General features: G+C 38.0%; 1 protein-coding gene across 5 annotated transcripts in view; it reads left to right on the top strand.

Annotated features, from left to right (window-relative positions):
• Positions 1-17,838, top strand: part of LOC102231735 (protein TANC2) — a 156,606-nt gene that overhangs the window by 18,521 nt on the left and 120,247 nt on the right. The gene's annotated exons all lie outside the window — the stretch shown is intronic.

Below are 17,838 nucleotides of genomic sequence, written 5' to 3'. Positions count from 1 at the left end.
TCATGTTAATTCAATATTCAGAAGCGCGTCCAGCACAGATTGAACCACTTTGATTATTTCCTCTGCTTCCATTGCTAAACTGCAGGCGGACAACAATTCTAAAACAACTTCGAAAATCAACGTCATTGTTCACAACTTCTCCTTCTCTTCACTGACTGACCCGGTAAAAATTCTACCGGAGGAATTCAAGTCAATGGGAGAGATCCACTTTGGGTTTCAGATCAAGACAGGCCTTTTATTGATTTCCTATTTATTGATTATATTGGTTTAGATCCTTTTTCTAATGCACAACACAAGCAAATTTAAGCTTAAGGGAACAACAGGTGTCGGGATGTTTTCCTTTAGGCTTTCCTGGTAGACAAAACCAGGAAAGCAGCAAAGCAGCTCCGGACCAGCACAGTTTAACCACAACATTTTACTGGCAAATCTTTTAACGAAATGTTGGAGTGAGGCATATTAGGATTCAACTTGATCGTGACTTGGAGAGCTACAGTGTTCTAAAAAAATCCCCTACCTCACACTCCATAGAGTTTGTATTGATTTTACCTCTGTAATTTAAATTATCACATGTACTTTGTATTTAATGAGGTCATTGATTTTTGTTTATCTTAAAGCAATAATGTGTGGCAAAAATCTTTGAGGGAGTGAATTCTGTCTGACTACTGTAAATGTATTTTACACATTCATTCAGACATTTTGAAAATGCATGGGGAAAACAAATGCATCTTTTTGGTTAAGATTATTACATGGCCCTCAAAGCAACACTTGCCAATTAAAGAGAGTTCCATAAATGTTTCTCTCTTATAAAAATCACCCAGCGACCAAGTCAGTTTCAGATGACATCTGAATTTTCGGACCATATTTGTTGCTTTAAATGCTTAACCTTGTGTCCTCTTGGCACGTCACGTCTGTGATACATTTGGTTTGTATACACAGCATCAGGAGACGAACAACCTCTGTCAGCTGTTACGAGGAGCGCGGCTCCCAGGCTGCAGAGAGGTATGCAGGGTGACACGCTCGCTTCCCCACATGCACACATCTGCGGCCCGTAAGATGCAAGCTGGCAAATGGAGTGGAAGAGAAGCCCCATTAAACCCCGACTCTCCTCTAAGAAGCAGGCCAGGGGCTCCGAATGCTGGCCTCTCGTTGCGCAGTAGAAAGTGCTGACGCAATTTTTTTTGTCTGGCTAAAATGCCTTCTGACCACATGACACTGGCTCTTTTCTTCCTCTGAGATTACCCTGGCCGTTAAAGCTGGAGCTGCACAAAGGAGAAGCAGTGTGCGACCGCTGTTCAGGAGGTGGCATAAATTATACCCGTGCCATAAAAACGCTGCAAAGGTCTGCATTGCTCACATTTTTAGATTGGGTGCATAGAATTTCTTTGTGTCCAGTGTTAATTGGGTTTAAAGTCATTTTATTTTAGTACTCATTGCGGTTAAGATATTCTGGGATTTTTAAAAAATTGTTTTGGTCAGATAATTCATGCATTTTGACATCTGTTCAGACACAAATCTTGTGATTTATAAAACTCTCTGGTCTGAGAAAAAGCTCCCTTGGCCTTTTTGCTTGCAGTGCAGATCTGCCAATTTGTGATGACCTGGAGTGGTGGCTCCTGTGCTGGTCAATGGTGCAGAGAAACAGAAATATTACATTGTCTCCAGGGCGGTAAAATATTGTCTTTGACTGTTGTAAGTTTGCATCAGATTTGACACACATTCTGGTGTTTTCCTGGATGGTTTTTCTCCCAGAGAAATCTGAGTTTCGTCTTTAAGCCTCTGGTTATTGTTACAGTCAAGCAGTTGCATTTATGTATTTCCTTTAATAGTATCAGTCATGCATGGGCCAACTAGATGCTGCAGGCTGTAAATTTCTGCTCGGTGCTTCAGGGAACGTTGCTGATGAGAAAGATCTGTGTTGTCAAAGCTGCTGAAGGGAATGTGAAGGAGACGGTTGTTCCCCAGTGGGGTGTGTGGGTGGGTGAGCTGCAGCCTACGGCTACTCAAAGGGAGCTGTGTTAAATCCGACACACTGAAACCCACAAACGGCAACTCTTGACAGCCAGTTGTGACAAAAAACAATTTAGGTGGCACAATAAATCCTGTTTGAGCTGCGAGGAAGAAGCTCTCTCTTTGGTTTAACCTTGTTTCTTTGATTTTTAAGCTCCCTTTGTGGTCGGGCTGGACTTTAAGAAAAGATGAGACAAGTTTATTTTCCCAAGTATCTCAGATGTTTAAGGAGTGAAGTGGTGGTTTTCGGCGCAGAATGGAAGAATTTTCAAACAAAATAAACCAAATTTTAGGAGCTCTCTGCATCCTGATTAGTCTGCACATAGTAATAATTTGAAGAATTCTTTATCGTATTGTATCATTCTATATTTATTTGTAGAATAAATATGTGACATTCATTACTACAACAGCAGTCTTTATGTACGTTCTAGAAAATGTAGAAGGCTGCTAATATTTGCATCCCATTGAAATCAAAGTTTGGCACTTAAAAAGCAACCTCCTTGTGTTCATTTCAGCCTTCCTGTTATGTTCTGAAAATCTTGCTCTCTCTGGCAGCTTATCTGACATTTCACATTTGTCAACTTGTTATTGAAAATACATTTCCCTTTGAAATAGCTGAAAAACAAACTTTCACACTAAAAATAACCAACACTTACTCTTCTTCACTCAGTGAAACCTTCCACACTGAAGACAGTTATTGAAGTGTTGTGCATTCACTGAGTTGAAAGGAAAAGGTATTTTTCAGTTGAGAATTAGCTGATTTAGATCATAGGACTATTGTCGGTGCCTGTCTAGGCTCACACTTATTCAGATCATTTTGATGTTATGATATTCAACAAATTCCAAAGGACACACATTTCTATGCAGACCAAAATACAGCAAGCACAGTACTGGTGTATAATTTTGAGAAAACAGATTCAGTCACAGAGCAAAGGTTTGATTTAGATATTAAAATCTAAAACGCAGACTAAGTAAGGTTCTGCTCCTATAGATCTGGACGTAGTTCCCGGTCTGCTTGATAATGGCTTCTGTCACAGTTCCCAGTTAACAATTTTATTATTTGAGGCTTCTTAAGGATCAATGTATTCTCCATGGGCTGCATAACGTGGGGCAAACATGGTCCAGGGAGAATACTATAAATTCACAGGGTAACCGCAACCTGCCCTTGAAGTGGCTTGTTGGCAGGAGAGTAGTGTATCATGTTTAGCCCAGAGACAGACAGACAAACAAACAACTGCAACTACCTTGTTGCCTGTGCTGCTGGTTGAAGAGCGAAGCCTCGGTGTTTACTGACTCGTATGTTTATAGCTACAAGCCGGCCCTAATTGTCATGCAGCTCATTAAGGCATGTTAGGCTGGCGGCTTTGAAGCTGGACACATTGAATATTTCTGGAATCATATGGTCTGGTTGAATGCAGCTGGGGAAACATTGGTAGCTTCTTTCTATTTTTTTTATATTCTGTGAGGATTTTCTTGTTTGTGTTTGGCTCCTGGTTCACAGCTTGAGTCCAAATCAGAGCATATAGCACACACAGTGTTACACAATACAAGTTACTCTATATAATTACTGGCACTCTAAAAGTGAGGGGCTTTTTAGAGAATTTGTAGGGAAAAGTTGAATTATTTCTCCATAGTGAGCACACTGTATGCTCAACCAGAAATGGGCGGTTATGTTGGATTTGAGGGATAATAAAGAGAAATCTGTATTATGACCTGACTGGACCCTACTTTAAAAAGCCATAGAGGTCATTTTTAAGCGCTAATTTTGATGATTATGGCTTACAGTTAATGTAACCCCAAAATTCAGATTCTCTGAAAATTAGACTGTTATATTTAATACAGAAATGTATGAACACAAACATTTGCAGCCAAAACTTTCAGTACTGTCCTTCTTCAAAACCCTATGAAGGATGTTGCCTTTGTCAGGGTTTCCCACAAAGTTTTTCTTCAACTCAACCTTCCAGTAATATGGATAAAAAATGGCACCCAAGAAGAAAAATCGATACAGATTAATCAAAAATTTGGATTTAATCACAACTAAAATCCGGATGGATAGCCTTATATGTACAGATTACATATTCTATTGATCTATTTGCTTTATGTCATAACATTTTCAGTGTTCTTGTTATTCAGGTTACTAATTCATGTTTTTTCTTTTTCATATTTTCCTTTCATTTAACTTCCTATACATATACTTGGAGATAGATCTCTGTATTAATTTGTAATATTCCAATATTATGAGGAAGGAAATTTGGGGTTTTCATTAGATTAGCTAGCTATGATCATAACAAAAAAAAATGCTTGAAATGTATGAATCTACGTGTAATAAATCCTAACATCTTTAACATAAAAAAACCTTGTGAATTCACTGTTTTTGTCAGAACTGGTTCTGATTTTTTTTTCGTGCTTTGAGAATGTTTTCTTTTGATCGAAATCTATCATTTCTTGCCGTGACCGTAATTTACCGCTTTGTGTTTAGACACAGTGCAACCTAACCACAAAAAAAAATAAGGGCTTGTTGAGGAGGCAGAAAGTCTCTGAGAAAAAAAGAAAGAAATATATATATATATTAATTATCAGCACAGTTATTTACAAACCCTGCAAACCTTTTCTTGTCATATTAAATTCACCCAGCTCGATTGTGGTTTATGGTCACTGTACCATTTATCAGATTTAATCTTTTCCCACAATCGGCAGTATAAATCATATTTAAGGGTAAAGGGAAGCATAAAAAGTTATCCGAGTTTATGGGAGAACTCCTTTGGGACTGTGTTTGCACAGGTTTGTTCAAAATCATCTCCTCCCCTCCTGGTTCTGCCTGCCGCCATCAACAGCTGGACCCAACTAACAGCTGCTGCCCTTCCCCCAGAATCTAAAATCTAAAAAGCAACAACAGAAAGCCTGTCAGTTTTATGCTTTGTAGCTGTGCAAATTGTCTCGTAACTAGACTGTAAATCTGTGTGGTTCCCCTTGAACAAGGTCTCACTGTGTAGATTAATCTTTTTGAAAGGCGGGGATACTAGCCTAAAGAAGAGAAGTTTGAAGGATTTGTTAGTATTTGTCAGAATCATAATTGGCAGTGGTGACCAAAGCTGCCTTTCTATTTAGGTGTCTGAGACGTTGACAAACATGCCACCCACATAGACAGCGGACATGCATGTGGCTGCCATTACCAATTATTATGTGCAGACATGCCTGGTAGGGGTCCACAATGCTGTTCTTGGCAACATGCCTACACAAGGTTCAGAGTGTCAGTTTGCAACATTGGTTTTCTTATAGTACCCTTCCTTATGGCTGCATTGTCTCATAAATTTTTACTGTCCAGTTGTAAATACTTTACTGTTTTAACATTGTGTTTTCCATTCATCTGATTTGAAATATTGATTGTGTTCATTTTAGTTTTTTTTTTGTTGCTGTTGTACTGTGGCAATTCAAGTGTATTCTCAAGATTGTATACAAAAAACAAACGGATTCAAGTCGTATTCCTACTTATCACTCTAATTCAGTCATGTTTTGAGCATAAATTTAATAACATATATTTCTATGATCCTAGTTTTAATGCAATGCAGTCAAATTCAAGTTACAGAGCCAACTGGTAAAAGGTTATGTGTCCAAGGAAGCCAAGCAGATTAAATCGTCAGCAATCTCTCATACTCCAATAATATATGGTGACAGTGAACGTATGTTAAATACAGTAGCGTTAAAAGTTTATGCACCCTAAGTAAACTGAGACATATTTCCTGTATTCCGCTAGAAAAAAATGACAAGGCCGCAATGAAATAACACAACCTTAATCTCCTACTTTTAAATTTTTTTCCCCCACTTTTGATTCATTTTCTCACATTTAATCTTGTTCAGTATAAAAAGTTCAACTGAAAGAAGGGGGAAATCATCTGGGGACTGAAACTCCAAGGTGGAGTTTTGGAAAAATAGTCGGCACTTTGCTAGAGCGAAAGGTTTAAAGAAAACATGCATGAAAAAAATCAAAAGCAATGAAGGACATGATGTAAAGCTCAGAAAAAGCTCATTTAACATAATCTACCCCTTTACATTTTCTCATTTGCATCCTTTAGCAAATACTTTTGCAGAGAGATTACAAAGGATCACGATGATCAAAATTGTAAAGATATTGTTAGTAGAAGCCAATAAAACTAACTGCTTTATTAGTAAAATACTCCAAATAGAAAAACCATAGTGTGCAGTTAGGAAACTATATATTTATTTTTTATGTAAAAACTATATTGGCACAGAGAGGTATGAATTTACGTAGCAGGTACGTAGAGGCGGTTGGCTTATTTCTGGATCATATATTTTAAGTCAAGTTTTAATTTGTATTTTATAATTTTGGCGTACTTAATGCCCAGTAGTAATAAAGAAATGTAATTTAATTTTTAGTTTATTTTTATTAATTTATTTGATAGTGTTGAGTATGCCTTGATATGATCTCAGTGTTTGCATGCTTTAGACAGGGGCCACCACTCTGCACTACAGTTTGCAATTTGTTTAAAAAGAAGACGTCTATATGTTAACAAAGCACTCTGCAGGACTTAAATGAATCATTGCTGAAACAACTCAAAGTCTTGTGAAGAGAAACAGCTCAAATGCGTTTCTGCAAAAGTAAAAAATAGCACAGGTCCTTTTAATGTGGATTTCTTTATTTTATTTTCAAGTTTCTTTGAAGCAATGTATACAGTGTGGGAACAGTATAGAAATAAACTGGAACCATGTTATTTTCCACCACCTAAATCCAATGATTGACGCACAGTGGGTTGATTGCTGAGATCCAACAGACATTTATTTGGTTGTCATCAAACTGCCATCAGAGGTCAGTTGCTTAGCTATCGTGCTAATTGGGTCTCATTTTCTCTTGGTTCTGTCTGCGCCTTCAATCAAACGTCAGTCGAGTCTGACAGCAGTGCAGTTGTGGGCTGAAGTTGGAGAGCAGGTAATTTAGGATGTTTTCTGTGCATCCCACACGTCCCTTCCCACACTATACTCTGATCTGGGTTCTGAGCTGCAAAACCGAAATCCTCAGGGTGTCATTGCCCTTTCCAGGCACAGTAATTTGTTTACCATTTTGTTTGTGTGTAGATGGCTGTGGATTACAAAAATAAAAATGTTTTATACAGCATGAGATTCATGCTGGAGAACACACAGCATGGGCTGTATTTGGCATAACTGCGAAGGATATTTTTTGAAGTGCCCTGTAATGAGAGAGGCCATGATGGGCTAGAGCTTCTTATATTTGTGATTAACACAGTTAGCACAAGTAGCATTACTAAGACAGCATTTTCCATGTGCATTCTTTGGAGCATAGATTTTGCATGCATTCAACCTAATGCCACTGCTAACGATGATCAAATGTTCAGCCGAAACTTTAATTGCATCAGAGACAACTATTACACATATAACTCCATCCTAGGAGCTTTTATGGAATTAAAATGACATAAAATAGCAACATATTTATAACAGTTTTAGTCACATTTATCATTAAAATGTATTTTTTTGCACATGTACAGCGTCCTGAATTTAACTATCCTCATACATTTTTAACACATAAATCTTACAGTTTTGCAACCTTAATGATGAGATGTATCTTACTTATAGGTTCCTTTTTAAACAGCTGGCTACTGTTTTAACATGGCTTCTGATTTAATTTTAGACTCCTTTTGAAAAGAAATATATTTTAAGATTTTCTTCACTGAATGCAACCTCCACACCGAAGAATGTTGTTTTTACCATATTTGAGTTTAATGCTTTAAGCCTAGCTTTTTTCACAGCATAAAAATAAAGAAGATAAAATATTTAAGGACATAAAAAAAGAGTTCTACATGAATATGAAAATGGAATAATAAAAATGACACCTAAAACCCACAACATAAACTGGAAAGCAACAAACATTGATTAAAATCTCTTTTTTTTTCACTCTTCTAACACAGTGTGCTAAGATTTAAGTATGCTGGCTAAGCTGATGTGATGACTGCTTGAGGTGAATAAATAAATATTCTCTTTTTCAGAAAGATTTGACCGTATAAAAAAGCATAGCAGCTTTAGTTAATTTTTCTCTTACTGACCAGTTGCCACCTACCCAATTAGCTGCAAGGCTTTTTAGGGTGTTTTTTCCTAATTATATTTACATTTAATTAAAATGAGTTATATGATTTACATGTCACTCCATTTAATTTGCAAAGCTCGGCAACTTTTTTTTGTATTGCCACATTAAACTCTGATTGCATAAAGAATAAGGCTGAATTAATAGTAGTACTATTAATTTCTGGAACGTGTCATTGCTTTTCTTTCACTCTTGACTCATTTGCATGCTAAAGGCAGGCTTCTGCTGTACGAGCTGTCTGTGGACGAGATGAAAGGAGATTATAAGGGTGGCTGCTAATTCACGGTGGACAAAGAAGTTCTAGACTGAATCTGAACGTGTTGGCGGTGCACACACAGAAGTGGAACAATGCATAATTCATCAGGAAACAGATTCATCTACCATCTCGGTCGACGTGCGTCTGCTTCATTGAAAGCAGGTTGGTGTGTGGCGTGCCATCTTATTTCCCCAGATTGTGAGCAAAACAGAGGCTGTTGTCGACAATCGCTTTCGACGATTGAACCCGTTTTGTGACTGATGTAAGTGGGTGAGTGTAGTCGTTGGCAGAAACTCAATTTCCAGCTCAGAATGCCATCTTGAGCACCTATTCGACATACCTACAGTCTCTTTCTATCTCCCTCCTCCTGTGTGTTTGATGGAGGCTCCTCATTGATCTGTTCTATTCTCGTCCTGTGCTTTGAAACCATACCCTGACATGAAAACTTGACATTCTGTCTTCATCGGCCCTTTGATGGTCTTTTGCATTCACGACTCACACAAAATGGGCTGAACAATATTAGGAAAACACACAGTTGCATGTAATTGTTGCGTTTTGTGATAAAAAAATGCTAGAAATGAACCCTTCAGATTAGTTTAAAAAGTAAGCGTGGATTTCAACATAAGTTTCACAAGCCAACATGTGAAGAAGACGAAGAAGAAGCCAGAGTATGACTGTTTCTCTCTGTCCAGTGCTGAGATTTTAGTTCATACTTTTACAGCTCATAGAAAAGATGACGTTAGCTCAATCCATTATGGCTACTTCAGAAATTGGTTGCTAAACCCCTGAAGTCACAGATGTTTAAAAAAATATTAGTAGGTGCTATTACTAGTTTTTAAAACTTTTAGTGGTCTTGGAGTTATTGGACAAAGCTGTTAACATCATTTGAAAACAAGGCAGCTCTGGAAGGAACATTGTGCACAAGCATTTTGCTAAATACTGCTTCAATGGATTAAATCCTATCCAATGCAGAGCTTCAAATATCTGTTTAGATTTTTAATTAAAGCATTATCCAGTACAACAATAGTGTTTTCTGCACTGACATTTTGTCTCTGATGAAGACAGCTATAACTCCGTCCATTCATGAAGCAATTTACTCAGTCCCCTTGCGGCTTTCCTCCTCTTTAGCAACCATACTAAGCCTATCAACCACTCTGCAGCAGTTCATACACAATAGCCCCAGGCAAAAGAAGTTCAACACTCTTATCTGGCTCTGCTTGCTTAGAGATATTAAGCAGCTACAAGACCTCATTGTTGGGCCTCTGGCAAAGTGACATGTAGCTCTGAGCATTTTCAGAAAGCCAATACAATGGTGATGTTGCTAAAAGAGGAATCATCAGGAACTCGGGTAAGTTTGTTGTGCTGCACTTCCCTTTAAGTTGCTGGATTACCCAATTTGGATTCTATGGATAAGTCAGATTGCTTTGTCTCCATGTGGGATAACCAGCTGAGTCCATCCCAGCATGCACACGGCCAAAGCCGTGGTGTTGGTATGTAACCAAATATCATAAAAAAATAAGCACACATGTAAAATACAGTTTAGAGTAGTTCAGCAGGATCTGGAAAAACAAAACACTAAAAGAGCAAACTAAGAACACACCATCCATGTGATGAAACAGTGGTGGCAGCATCAGGATGTGGGAATGTTTTTCTCAAATAATACATTTTAAAAAGTATGTTATGATTAATAGCCATTTCTTATTTTACTAAACTAAAGAAAAGCAACTTTACAGACATATTTACGTTTTGGCCAAATATTTTCCTTCAATTGCAGTAACTTTTTGAATTAGTTGCTTGTAGATTAGTGTGTTTCAAGCTTTGCAGTGTTACAGATACCCATGAGCAGCAAACCATGTATTTATGATTCACCTAATTCTGATTCATCTAAAGTTTTTACACAAATAAACCGACATTACTTTTTCGTGTTTGCCAAACTCTCCCATTGGTACTGTTGTCTCCCCTCATGAGATTCACAAAACTAAAATGTTTCTGACATTGTTTATTCTCAATGTCAGAATAAACTGCACCGTATTCTGAATGATTACAGTACATTCAGAATGCAAACTCCAAAACTACTTGCATGGGTTGGATATTTCTCCTAGGCTTTACACGGCCGGCTTGCTACTGTACTACATGGAAATTGACAGATATCGGTGTTACTTGCTTTCGTCTCATGGAGTGTGACTCGGTTATTTACCTGATCGATCAAATGTCAAAAGAAGATCTCAATGTAATGTAAATATAAGCCACAATTATCAACTGAATGGGGAAATGAAGTGAGTAAAGAGGGTGTAAAACCTCCGAGAATTAAATTTCAGCATTAACCTGGTCTAGAGACTCCAGCTGATTGCAAATCCGTCAGTCTTCATGCAAATGTGCACTTCTGCCAAAGGTGATTACCTGCCGTTTTCAGCCTTCTCATGCCCTCACTCTATTTGCCCCTTTAAGCTGCCTGTCATCAAACTGATGTCGCTCCTGGAGCTCTGCTGTATTCACTTTAAAGGGATTGAGAGGCTGGAGGTGTACAGATTTATGCAAAACAAAATTGTCTCCATGATCGACATGTCGGGGTTGGGTTTCAGAGTCAATCATGTGTAATAGGCGATTTCTTATTTTGCATTTATGAGCCATTCATTAATTTACGTGTGACAGCAGCTCTTCTAAATGACCAGCAGGTGTAGCTCTTTGAATAAAGAGGCAGCACACAGAAGGAGATAAAGTGGAGGAGAAGCAGCAGCAGTTGGGAAGATTGATTGAACCATCTTATTCAGTCATCTCCAGTGGGACGCTGCATTTAAGTCAGTGTTTGACCTTTTTCAGGGCATTACGCAGCTTTGTTTATCGATAAAGCTTTGAGAATTGCTTCTTATAAACCCAGTGGTTACTATGCATTTTAATAATACAGCATGGAGAGCAAGTATTTTTTTACATTTAGTCTGCTATTGCTTTTTTTTTAATCACACTTATATTAATCAAGCAATCTGTCAAATTTTAGTATATGGTACAATTTAACAGCATGTTTCAAATTGGAATTTCTATCAAGGGAAAAACTGTCAAAATCAGTATGAAAATATAATTACCCGCATTTTTAAACGCAGATTAACTACAGTTGTCCACATTTTTTTCGGTTCATTTTTACTAGTCACTTAAATAGCAACTGCCTGACAACATGAAGTGTGCTCAATGGTCATGACATTTTAGAACAGCTGAGACACAAAGTGTCAGACATTTATCAGTCTGTAAAAGTTCACATAGCTATTTGTAAGGCTTTGGGTGTGAGCTGTTTGCAAATGGAGAAAATCTGGCACAGTGGTGAACTTGTCTCAGTTGAGGTCAGTGTGGATGATTCGGCAATAAGAAAGAGACTGGGGAAAATGGCGTCCATTGGAGAGTTTCAATGCAACATCTACTGCTGACTGAAAAGGAAAGAAATAAGACCTACTTGGTTATTTTTTTTATAATCCACGTCAGAATGTCTCAATAAAAAAGAAAGGTTTTGAGTGGCCTACTCAAAATCTACACTTAAATGTGACTTAGATATGGCATGACTGTAATAGGTTTAGGGAAATTATTTCTGTTCTGTTCAGGTAAGCTTAAACAACATTTCCCCCATAATGAATTAAAACATAATTTGAAAAATTGCTTTTTGTCTCTACTCGTATTGTCTTTGTCTAATACTCAAATTTGTTTGTTGATGTAAAACTTTGAAGTGTGACCAAAAAAACTAAAATTTAAGAAGAAAACCTGTAAGTGGCTGAATACTTTTACACTGCCTGGTATCGGTTTCTTGACATCCCTACTTGGAAAATTTTTAGCAGCTATTTTCTTCTCCCTCATAGCTGCTTCTTAAGAAGTCTCTGCAACTCTGTGTTTGCTCCATGCAGCTTGCACACACAGTGCTGCATTTGTGTTGTTGTTCACAGGAGGCTGAAAGTAACGCACCCATAACCTAAAATCACAGCTATGTTGTCATTTTGTTGTCTGCAGGAGAAAATGCTTTTTCATAAATCACTTATGAACCACGCTGTCTGCTTTTAAACAGATTACAAAGAGAACATGCTGCAAAACTTGAGGAGGGTGGGGGGGAACTGTGGTTAGGTGGCTCTGAGAGAGAATACGTTCTGTGATTTATTTCTACCTTCAGACTGGTGGAGGAATTTTCTTCACCCACCTAAATGCCTACCAATATTTCATTCCATTATTTAGACTTATCCAGGCATCCTTTGTTTTTTTTTTTTAAAATGTAATGAATAAAAGGTCATGTTAGTGTCTTAGTACAACTCGACTTGGCTTTAGCTGGTATGGATTATAAAGGGAACGGCCCTGACCCATAACTTGTTGGTCCTGTTTAGGAGGAGTTACCTGAAAAGGTCAGTGAAGCAGTGCAGCCAGGAATGCAAGAGAGTCCACATATCTGAACTAACCTACTAAAGAAATCTCTTCAAACTCAGGATGTCATTTTTTCATATTTAGCTACAAAAACTGAAGGCGTAACCAGATATCGGGACACTAAAAAATATTTTTCTTCAATGTGAGTAAAACTAATCAATTCCTCTTCACAATACGGTATAGGTTCTGTGCTGCGTTTAGATCGATCCAGTTTGCCGGCTGATCAAGGAAAGCAACACTGTGGTTATTAAAGCAGGTGTTGGCACTTTTTGAAGTGTGGGCAGGTGCCAACTCTTAATGAAAAATTCAATTCAATTAAGATTCAGGAATATGTTGTTGATCACAAAGAGAAATTAAATGCTGTAACTCGTATTATTCAAGGTTCTTTAAAGACTTGTAGAGTCTGATTAGCATGTTCATAAATTTTGCCACCAGAGGGAAGCATATAGGGTTTTTAAAATGGCTGTGCTAATACTGGACTTTGAACCACCAGGTGACATGACTCCCCAAAACCATCACTGACAGTAGAAATGTCACACTTTCCCTCAAACATCATTCTGTTCCTTTTCACCCTTCCTCCACAGTCTGGTACCTTTGTAGCCAAAGGAAATACAAACTTTGCTTTCATCTCAAAGGAAGATTTGAAAGATGAGATCAGCCAGCTTCTATAGCAATGACCTCTTGTGCCTTACACACATTGAGAATGGTGTCAATGACATCCTGGTAGGTCAATGTCAATTCAGCAGTCTTCCATGACTGTGTATACTACAGTGGTAATAAAGTAACTTTTCTATTTTAATAACAGATTTTTTAATTAGTCTTCTGTAATATTACCATTTCATTACTATGTTATCATTTTCTAAGAAACTGAAAATGAACTGACTGTTAAAGAGCTGTGACTTCTTTGGCAACAGTAGAACCATTGGAGAGAAAAAAAAATAAAAAAGTAAATCTGAAAGTGTTGGAAAAAGCCACCAGCAGGTTATGGCAAATCCTAAAAGTAGTCTAGAACGATGAAGAGTTTTAACAGTTTAGTTTGAAAACTGTCTCACCTGTGACTGATCATAGCCACGTTTGGTTCATTGTGATACAGATATCATCACCTTCCCCTCAGCAGTGGCACAGAATGAAAGGACATAAATCCATATTAATAAATAATCCATTGCGGGGCAGGAGTGAAACTTTGTTAGCAGCAACCCTGAGTGGTTTCTGCATTGCCTCGTGCAACTCAGACGGTGAGAGCCAGGCCCTGACACTTCCTGTTATTGATATCAGTGTGATTTATGGAGCTCTGTTCCCATGGCCATCTTCAAACTGGAGACTATGATTTATCCCTGTCTGATGGTGGGGAGTGTCTACCGCTGGGAAGATAAGGGAAGTTAGAATTTTGGGGGTTTTTTCGTCGTCTTTTTAAATGCAGATGGTTGTTTCTTGATTTTACCGATGCGATGTTCCAGGAAGGTTCTGCTTTAATAATCAGGTCCATGTTTACTCCTCCCCCTCGAACTGAAGAAATGATTGGATTCTGGGCTACTCTGTCTCAACGAGACTGTCGTTATTAGATAAATAGTCAGAAATCCACTCCTCTCTGCCATTGTTCTTATTTGATTAAGGTTTGACATTTATGTTTCCTTGTCAGACTGACAGATTGCGCTGTAATTGCCTGAAGGAACGTGCATCCCTCTGGGCCCGCAGCATTAGTCTTCCAGTTTGTCGATGCTTCATTTATCTTGAGCTGCTCATTGTTTTTGATGGGGGACACCTAATTAGATATTTTTAAACAAATTTTTCTCCCATCTGTAGGAATAGCACAGTCATTTCTCTGTATTTACAGATTTCTTGATTTGTTCACATGTGGCCAGTTTATGCCCGAGACAGAATTCATTTTAATCTCTTTAAAGTCCTTTGTGTCTGTTGTGGCTTTTGTTTTAATGTTAATCACAGTAACAGCCCTCCTCTGGGAAATGTGTGTGTCCACCCCTCTCTAATTGTATCATTGTGTCTGTGTGGTTTCCTTTCGGATGGGTTTTAATTCGAAGGCAGAAGGGTAAGATGAGATAAATCCAATTTGATGCCCTGTGACACTGGCCTTTGCCATCTCTGGCCCCATTAAAGGCTACTTCATTGATTGAAAATAAGCTTTGTAATTAATGGAGGGTCACAGCAGATCTTAGGCCAGACTCAGACTCAGAAGGGGGAGTGCATGCACCTTCTGCTAGCCAGATTTCTTTTGTGTTAAAAAATTTAGAGGCTGATTAAAATTTAACTTGTACGTTATAAAGATGCAGTATAAGACATTTAAGGTAATGGTATTGTGTTAACTCAGATTTCTTAGTGTTATACCATGCGAGGGCTTTTTGTCAGGCATGTTTGAAGCCTCCCATTCTCCAAAAGATGTTTGAAATATTATATGTAGAGCAAAGAGGTTTGTTGGAGAACATTGGTTAACAAACAGCATCAGGAAGACCAAGGTAAAAAGGTCAAAGATAAAGATAATAACAAGTTTATAGTGGTGTTAAGTTATGAAAAAGCATCTATAAATGAAAAAGAAGGCTTGTACGAAAATCTGTCACTTGCTGTTTGCTTGTCTAATGAAAAGCAATTTAAAAAAAAAATGTTTTTAGTTCCTTTTTAAAAGGTCAACTGAGTCTGGAGATATCAAACTAAAGGGAAGAGAGTTTCAGAGTCCCTATACTGCTGCTAAAAATACTCTTTTACCTTTAGTTTTCAGCCTTGAATGTGGCACAACCAGCAGAGCCTGGTCATTTTACCTCAGGGGTCTGCTAGGGACAAATAGATGTAAATGTTTTGAGACCTCTGTTGGCGCTTGACCATTAGGTTCCTATAAGTAAGGACTAAGATCTTGTAATCTTCAGTGTACAGGAAGCCAGTGGAGCTGGATAGGGAGCGGTGTGACAGGTCAGAAGTCAAGCAGCATCCTTTTGTACAACCCCCAGACAGTCCAATGATGTTTTTAGACAGGTGAATAATTCGTTACTGTGATCCATTCTTGAAGAAACACATGCAGAAACAACAACTGCAAACTTGCTGGGACAATGCCGTCCACCTATGCTAACTGACTGGGCAAGTAGAGTATTGATAAATTAAGCAACCAAGAAGACCATATTATTGTCATAGTATCTCTAGAGGATCTTCAGCACAAGTCGCAGAATCTGTTGACAGGACAACTATTGGTAACGCTCCACAAACCTGGCCATTATGTGAAAACAAATAAAATGCAGGATGAAAATTCTTGCTGAATGCTACGAGTTTGCATTTTGCCCCCAACTGTGTAGGAGACGCCAAAAGTGGAGGAAAGAGCTCTGGTCCTATGAGACCTGAACTGAACTGTAGCCTCCTGTGGGGATGCCCTATAGAAAAAAACAGAACTTCACAGGCACTCTCCATTTAATATGACTGAATGTAAGCTACTCTGCAAGGTACAATGGGCAAAAATGTTAATTTCAAAACATGAGAACCCTTCATGATACTTTTTTCTCTTTTTTTCTGTTTTATATTTATTACATCACACAAGATCCATTGATTTTGTGGCTATGATGTGAGAAAAGTGAGTGAATACTTTTGCAGAGCATTATGTTTTGGAGCATGTTTACAATGCTTTATTTTTCCAGCAAAGCTTACAAGCATCTCAAGCTGCTTGATTCATTTTTCATTAGAACAAACAAGTGTGCTGTTTTAGTCACATTAGCTGCTGAAAGCTGCTCATGCAAGCCTGGGGAATGTGCCTTTAAGTGGGTTTTAACACACAGAATGAGCATTAGGAGCAAGCTGTGGAGGATCCTGAGATGGGCTGCATCCGCTTGCGCACATTTTTGAATCTGTGAGAGCATGCTGCTTCTTGGCTTCCCTTCATAAAGGCCGGCACAGAGGGTCAGAGAGAGTGGGAATGGGAGAGGTGAACGCTTACACCCTCAGATGAAACGCTGTGTGTGAGCTTCTCTCTCTCTCACGCGAGCTCTCTGTCCTGTCCTGTTTAGATTTTAAACATTGATTCTCTCTTCCTGGAAACAGACAGCAACATCTCTTCTCATTTTCTGCTCTGGCAGCTTGTTAACGGTGAACTGTCGCTCCTGCTCTGCTCATGGTTAAACATATGGAAACACATTCACTGGGATAGATGAAGTCATCTTTGTTGTTGTTTTTTTTTTATTTCTCTGTAGCCCTTTTACTGTGAGGAGGAGCTGACAGAGTTAGAGTGGGTATTTACTGACTGAGTCATAGCTTTTTAAGATTTCTGGTTAGTATTATCACAGCTTAGCCTATGCCCTGCAGGCTATCCAAACCAGTCATAATGGGGTTGTTTGCTGCTCATGTTTCATATTGAGCTTGAGTATTGCTACATTGACTCTTACACTGCTTTGGAATATATTTTCAGATCTGACCTGTTGCCTCTTTACTCTCTTCATGTCTGTCTATAACAGAAAGGCACATTAACTATATATATATATATATATATATATATATATATATATATATATATATATATATATATATATATATATATATATATATATTCTTTTTTTAAATTTATATATTTATCTATCGTTTGGGTTCACAGCTGGGCCTTAACTGTGGGGGCTTTACCAAGTAACCACCACTTAACGAAGAACATCTGCTGCCATGCTTTTTACTAAAAGAAGGGCTCTCATCAAAGATATGTGAGGTACTGTGGAGGAGGGTAAGGGTCGGAGGAAATCACTGACTCACCTGTGAAAAAGAAAATATTGTCAGGATATTAACTTTACTTTTTGTTGTATGCTAGTGCAACATATTAAATGATTTATTGTTCTGCTTTCTTTTCTCAAACGCTTTACAGTGGATTCTATAAACTTGGAAAAATAAATAACATACGTTTTTTTTCTTGCTGGTGAATAAACCAAAACTGTAATGAAGAGCAAGGCTGAAAGGCAATCACTAACTGCTAAATACATCTGATGAGTTCTCGGGTGTTAATGATATGTCTTCTAACAATGAATATGTCATAACAAACTATAGCGAATACCAGGAAGAATTAATCTAGACTTATAAGTGGTAAACAGGCTGAATTTTTAGT

The sequence above is a fragment of the Xiphophorus maculatus genome, chromosome 10 (assembly GCF_002775205.1).
Source record: "Xiphophorus maculatus strain JP 163 A chromosome 10, X_maculatus-5.0-male, whole genome shotgun sequence".
NCBI classification, from domain to species: domain Eukaryota; kingdom Metazoa; phylum Chordata; class Actinopteri; order Cyprinodontiformes; family Poeciliidae; genus Xiphophorus; species Xiphophorus maculatus.
Note: the sequence above shows the minus strand (reverse complement) of the source record. Positions and strands in the feature narration are given on the sequence as shown.